Genomic DNA, 7,813 nt, shown 5'->3' with positions numbered 1-7,813 from the left:
TCCAGGGAAGGAGACTCTATCACCCTCCGAGGGAGTGCAATCCACTGTCGAACAGCCCTTACTGTCAGGAAGTTCCTCCTAATGTTCACATGGAATCTCTTTTCCTGTAGCTTGCATCCATTGTTCCGGGTCCTGTTCTCTGTTATTATTATTATTTAATTTTCCTATTTTGTCACTGTTTTGGCTGTTCTGAAATTATGTATCTTGTATGTATCAAATAGACAGTTGTTTTAGCCCAAGGGTGAAAAGAGTGCCTCCTACATCCCCAAAGCTTCACAGTATGTTTTTGGCAGAAGAAAATGCCTGAAAAAGTTCAGTGATTCCTGGAAACTGCATACACAAATAAACATGCTCCTGCATAAAAGGAGCTGCTGTGGTAATGGAATGGAAAGTAGAACATGTGATTAACAACAAAAATGTGAGCTATAGGAATATTGTAGTTAACATAGAGATATATACATTATCTCCACAGATTTTGGTATCCATATAGTAGGAAGGCAAGCATTGTGTAATGGTTTGGGCTATGACTGCAGATTAGAGTTCGAATCCAGATTTAGCCATGTAAACCCACTGGATGACCTTGGACAAGTCATAATCTCCCAGCCTTAGAAGATGGCAGTGGCAAACTTCAGAAGAAATTTGCCAAAAAGTCCCATAATAGACCATAGGGTCACCATAAACCAGAAAGGACTTGACGGCATATAACAACAAGGGATGTGTGTCCTAGAACCAAACCCCAGTGGATGCCTAGGGTTCACTGTGTTACGATTGATTTCTCGATTTGCCATCAGGTGATGTGCATGTGTACAGTCACCTCTTGGGTTGCCTGAAGAATGTGTTTGTGATGAGGAAACTGTTGGCCTTGAAAAACTGAATCAGTTCTCCTGCTTTATTTCTTGATCCTAGGCCAAATTTTCCTACAATCGTTGATTCTGCTCTTTTGCTCTTTTTGTATTGCAATTGCCTGTGATTAACAAGAAGTCCTGGTTTGGAGTGTGGTGAATTTTTTCTTGGACTCCAGCACAGAATTTTTCCAGTTTCTTTTTTTTTTCTGCCTCTGTAGTAGGAGCTTAAACTTGGATTATATTTATTTTCTGGGTTTTCCCTGAAGTCTTTCTGATATAGTTCCATCAGAATTTGCATTACAGTGGTGCCTCGGGTTACGAAATTAATTCGTTCCGCCATTCCTTTCGTAACCCGAAAATTTCGTAACCCGAAACACATTTCCGTTAGCACTGGAAAGCCTATAGCTGCACTTTGCAGCATTTGAATTTCGCGCCGAAATGAATTTCGTAACCCGAAAAATATTTCGTAACCCGAAACAGTTTTTGCCAATCCAACTTTTTCGTATCCCGGAAATTTCGTAACCCGATCATTTCGTATCCCGAGGCACCACTGTATATCCTTTGAATCTTTGTGCTATATCTTTCCTCACTATTAAGCCATCCCATTTTTTCCTAGATTTTTGTTTCCTGATTAAAGCACTGTGTAATTATCAGATTCAAAATGTCCCATTCTTGTCCACTTTAACCTGCTCACCCCAAGCACTGCAGTATTTTCCATTTTTTGTTTTACTATGTCTAACTTCCTCTGATTAATGATTCTCACATTCCATGGTCCTATGATATGTGTTATGCAGCTTCAAATTATCCTTTCACCTCTGAACACATTAACAGTTGAACGTTCATTTGCCTTAAATCCAGTTGTGTCATTAGCCGCAGCACAACTTGTGGTTGTCCTTTGGTGTACCCCAGTAGGTCGTTGAGTGCCATCTAACCTGGCAGGCTCATCTTCTGAGACTATCTCTTTTTTCACTTTGGATTGTTTCTTTGTAGGTTTTTTTATGGTAAAAGATATTTAAAAGGGGTTTACCGTGTCTCCTTCTGTAAACTACTAACAAGCGTTAGCTGTGTTGTCATTTTTGCTGTCTCAGAGAGATCCTCCACCAGTGTCACTTTCTCCTGCTGCTGCAGCCCAGTAACTGTTTAGCACATTTAGGCCTGTTACAGACTGCCAAAATAAAGCTGCTTCGGGTCTCTTTGGAGGTATGCTATTTAAATGATGCATGGGTCCCAAGAGTCCGGAGGTCACGCCAAAGCCACACTCCATTCCTAAGCACTGGAGTGCAGCTTTGGTGCAGCTTCCGGATTCTTAGGATGCATGCATCATTTAAATAGCATACCTCCAAAGAGACCCGAAGCAAGCCTCCAGCCTTGAATTTTTGGCAGTCTGTAACAGGCCTTAAGCGGCTCCACAGCAGAAGCCTGTCTGACATGGTGGGACCCTATCATCAGCACTGCTGTGCTATCAGCATAGCCTCTTGTCTCAGAGGAACACATAATCCCCCCAGCATGGAAAGATAGTGACAGAAGTGATATGATAGCCCTGCTTAAATATTTGAAGGGATGTCATATTGAGGAGGGAGCAAGCCTGTTCTCTGCTGCTCCAGAACAGGACCTGGAACAATGGATGCAAGCTACAGGAAAAGAGATTCCACCTCAACATTAGGAGGAACTTCCTGACAGTAAGGGCTGTTCAACAGTGGAATACACTCCCTCAGAGTGTAGTGGAGTCTCCTTCCTTGGAGGTCTTTAAAAACAGAGGCTGGATGGCCACCTGTCGGGTATGCTTTGATTGAGAGTTCCTGCATAGCAGGGGGTTGGACGGGATGGCCCTTTTGGTCTTTTCCAACTTTGATTCTGTTATTCTATGTTTCAACATAGCACCCCCTTAAAAGCCCTTTCTTTATAAACCTTCAGCACTGAAAAGCCAGTCTGAATTAAAAAGTCTTTGCTTTCTGAAGAAGGACAATACAAGGGGAGGGGTCTTTCTGGGAAGCTAGAGGCAGCCACCATGAAGGCCCTATCTCACATGTCCTCTAGCCATGCCTGGAAGAAGGTGGGTGCAAGAGAAGTTCCTTTCTTCAGGATATCAGGCCTGGGCAGGTTTCTGTGGGGAGAGACAATCTATCAGATAGCCTGGATCCTATTGGATTTATAGATCATAACCAATACTTTGAATGGTACTTGGGAACTGACTGGTATCCAGTGAAGATGTTGCAGCAAGGGAAGCATATGATCCTTTTAACCAGCCCCAGTTAAAAGTCCCATTGAAGTGCTTTCTGCACACTCTTCAATGGCAGCTCCATTAATTTATGCAGGATATAACTAACACGCATGTTACTGTGGTCAGATCAGGCATTTCAAGAAACAGGTCCAGTTGAAGCACTAGTTTTTAATTGTACAGAAGCATTCCTGGCCATAGCAAAAAATTGTGCCTCCAGGCTCAATGCTGAGTTCAGGAGTACATCCAAATTGCAAACATGCATCTTCAGCAGGAATGTAACTCCATCTATGAGAGGCTGAATGCTTTACACCTAACCTACCTTTAAACTGACCAGCAGAATCTCTGCCTTGTCTGGATTAAGTTTAGTTTGTTTGCCTTGATTCAGTGCATTGTGGATGCCAGACACTGGTCTAGAATAAAAGCAGCTTCCTTGGTGCTGACAGTCACTAGCATTATTGTGGCACCAAACCTTTGGACATAGCCTTCCAGTAATTTCATGCAAGTGTTGAATAGCATAGGGGCAAACAAAGTGTGAGGGATGCCATTGGCCAGTGGTCAGGAGTTGACAGGAATCCCCCTGGACCATCTGGGTGAAGCCTTTAAGGAAGGATTTGAGCCACTGTAAAACAGTACATCTAAGCCCCTTCTCAGTGACTTGGCCCAGAAAGGTAGGTAGATGGTTTTGAAAGCCACTAAGAGATCTAGTAGAACCAACAGGGAGACACTTCCCCAATCCATTTTCTGATGAAGGACATCCATAAAGATGACCAAAGCAATATCTGACCCATAACCAGTCCTGAAACCATATTGAAATGAAGTATGATAATCCATTTTATTGAGGAACCACATGTTCTAATGCGCTAAAATGGAATGTTGGACACAAGCCGATAATTATTCATTATAGAGGGATTCGAGGAAGGCCTTTTCAGCAGAGGCCTTACAACTGCCTTGTAGTAAGGTGGTATTGAATTCTCATTTACCTACTTGACCAGATCCCCTCTGGCATTTTTAATGAATGAAGAAAAACAGGTGCCTCTCAAACCTATCCACTTGTTAGGCTGTACAAATGGGGGAAAAGTTCCTTATTAGAAAAGCAGGGGCCAATGTTACCGGGACTATAGCAACTGTGACATTCAAGTCAGAGCAGATCCAAGTGATGTTATCTTGAGTGGTTTTCATTCTCTTCTTGGGGCTATGTGAAACAAACCTCTGACCTCTCAAAACAACTCCTGGACAGCTCTGTAAAGATGTAGAATAAACTTCTTTCCTGCCTGCATGGCCATGAAGTAGGCCTTCAAGTAGGATCTAGCCTGTGTTTGGTCAGACTTACTCTGTGTCTTCTGGCAGTGGTTGTTAGCACCCTGGAAAACGAGTGTTGATTCATTTCCGCTCTCTGAAAGGGGCTGCTCAGGAGCAGTTGTGTTCACTACCCTAGCTATTTGGGTGTTCTTGAGGTCATGACTTTTACAGAATCACCTGCTGAGGTGACAGGAAACTATCTGGGTCCATCAGCCTCCTTGTGTAAAGCATTGCAATTGATATCTATCTATCTATCTATCTATCTATCTATCTATCTATCTATCTATATATAACATTTATACCCTACCCTTCAGCCCTAATGGCTATCAGAGCAGCTTACAATTATTATTTTTAATTAGACGGTTCCCTGCCCTCAGGCTTACAATCTAAAAGACACGACACAAAAGGAGAAGGGAATGGTGGTGGGAAAGGGGATGAGGTCCAGTGGTTCTTCCCTCCCTCTGAGGCCTGGACCAAGGCAGATGGACTGGAGGGAGGGCTCTTCTTCTTCAGGCTAGCCCTGATGGAGTTGGGCCTGCCTGGTCACTCCCTCGCAGGCCAGAGGATGACAGTTATGGAGGGAGGAGTCTCTTCCTTCAAGATAGCCCTGATGGAGCTGGGCCTGCCTGGTCACTCCCTCTCAGGCTGGAAGATCACAGTTATGGAGGGAGGAATCTTCCACCCTAATATAGGCTACCCTTGTGACACCCTCTCTCTGCCCCTAGGTTTTATCTGCTGCTGCACAGAGAAACCTGGTGATCAAAGCAAATGTTTTTCTCACCTCACTCAGTCAGATTTCATATATGCCAGGTCAATGTGCTCATCTGGAATAAAATTTTGAATAACTCTTGTTCTGCTATTCACTAATGCGCTTTTCAGTAACACCATTTTCAGCCTACAGAGAGTGTTTGAATTTCTGACTATGTTCTTAAAATGTCTTTATTAATGCTTAGCAAATATCATAGAATCATTCACCAGAATAAACATTTTGATCTAATCAAAATATTTGTGTACGATTTTTACAGAAAACATATAGGCTATTTCAACTCAACACCAAACTAGAATAGTACTTATTCATCACGGAGGGTTTTATTACAAAGTAAATGTGTTCCTGAGCATTACCGCTTTGATAGAAAATTTATTACCAGAAGCAGAAATAACACAGAATGAATAGGGATAGGTTCCGACACAAACAAACAAACAAACAAACAAACAAATAAAGACAAGCAGTTCAGCATGTTTCAGCAAAGGTTTCCAATTCAAAATAACCTTATCTACATGTGAAATGAAACAACCAGGTCAAATAATCCTTGCATTAGCGAAGAAAAACATTTTGGATCATCAAGAAGATCACTTGAAAGCCTCTTCCAAAATGCATCTAGCAGTGATTTTTTTCTTTCATTAGCCTCCACTACTAACGATTTTCATTTTGATGGCCAGACTTTCAAATCTATGCTTCTTTAATATGATCGGGATAGTTGGTGACGCAGGCTTATCTGCTTTCTCCTTTTCTGTTTTGATATTCAGTATGCCCATTAAGTGCTTCTAGAGACAGCTGCTGTTCACTGTGCCTGTTGTAGGCAGGAATACACAACCACAGATCATACTAGTGCAGAATTGCATTACTATCCATCTGAAGCTTTTATTGTTTCCTGTAGATATCCTGCTACAACCCATGCAAATTTGGCCAGGATCAAGAATATAAGCAGGAGAACTGATTCAGTTTTTCAAGGCCAACAGTTTCCTCATCACAAACACATTCTTCAGGCAACCCAAGAGGTGACTGTACACATGCACATCACCTGATGGCAAATCGAGAAATCAATCGTAACACAGTGAACCCTAGGCATCCACTGGGGTTTGGTTCTAGGACACACATCCCTTGTTGTTATATGCCGTCAAGTCCTTTTGGTTTATGGTGACCTCTGGTCTATTATGGGACTTTTGGCAAATTTCTTCTGAGTTTGCCACTGCCCTCTTCTAAGGCTGGAGGTTATGACTTGTCCAAGGTCATTCAGGGGGTTACATGGCTCTAATCTGGATTCGAACTCTAATCTGCACGTCATAGCCCAAACCATTACCACATGCTTGCCTTCCTACTATATGGATACCAAAATCTGTGGAGATAATGTATATATCTCTATGTTAACTACAATATCCTATAGCTCACATTTTTGTTGTTAATCACTGTTCTACTTTCCATTCCATTACCACAGCAGCTCCTTTTATGCAGGAGCATGTTTATTTGTGTATGCAGTTTCCAGGAATCACTGAACTTTTTCAGGCATTTTCTTCTGCCAAAAACATACTGTGAAGCTTTGGGGATGTAGGAGGCACTCTTTTCACCCTTGGGCCTAAACAACTGTCTATTTGATACATACAAGATACATAATTCAGAACAGCCAAAACAGTGACAAAATAGGAAATTAAATAATATAATAACAGAGAACAGGACCCGGAACAATGGATGCAAGCTACAGGAAAAGAGATTCCATGTGAACATTAGGAGGAACTTCCTGACAGTAAGGGCTGTTCGACAGTGGATTGCACTCCCTCGGAGGGTGATAGTCTCTTTCCCGGAGGTCTTAACAGAGGCTGGATGGCCATCGTCGGGGATGCTTTGATTTGGATTTCTGCATGGCGGGGGTTGGACTGGATGGCCCTTGTGGTCTCTTCTAACTCTACGATTCTATGATTCTATGATTCTAAGAATAGGTCCCTCTTTGCTAACCCATTCCATCAGGATGCTGTTCCAAGTTGTATTTTTTTGCTGGACGTATCCACCCATCTTGAGGGGAGAGAAGCAGGCAAGCAAGAACAACAGGCCTCTGCTGCCAAGAAGAAGAGCCTCCCCCCGACCTCCATCTTGAGGGGAGAGAAGCAGGCAAGATACAACAGGCCTCTGCCTGCAAGCAGAAAGAAGAGCCCTCCCCCCGACCTCCATCTTTGAGGGGAGAGAAGCAGCAAGATACAACAGCCTCTGCCTGCCAAGAAGAAGAGCCCCCCCCCGACCTCCATCTTGAGGGGAGAGAAGCAGGCAAGATACAACAGGCCTCTGCCTGCCAAGAAGAAGAAGAGCCCTCCCCCCGACCTCCATCTGAGGGGAGAGAAGCAGGCAAGATACAACAGCCTCTGCCTGCCAAGAAGAAGGCCCTCCCCGACCTCCATCTTGAGGGGAGAGAAGCAGAGTTTGTTTGTTTGTTTTTTTGTTTTTGTTTTTGTTACTGCTTTGTTGTATACAGTATGCATATGTATGCTGTAAACCGCTTTGATCATAGGAAAAGCGGTATACAAATAAAACATATTATATTATTCTTATTATTATTCTTATTATTTTATAATCCTGCCCAATCACTGGGAATCCGAGCGGCTAACAACAGAGGGATATAGACTGTTTCCTGCCCTCAAGCTTACCATCTAAAGACCCGACACAAAAGAGAGAAGGGAT

The sequence above is a fragment of the Sceloporus undulatus genome, chromosome 1 (assembly GCF_019175285.1).
Source record: "Sceloporus undulatus isolate JIND9_A2432 ecotype Alabama chromosome 1, SceUnd_v1.1, whole genome shotgun sequence".
NCBI lineage: Eukaryota > Metazoa > Chordata > Lepidosauria > Squamata > Phrynosomatidae > Sceloporus > Sceloporus undulatus.
Note: the sequence above shows the minus strand (reverse complement) of the source record.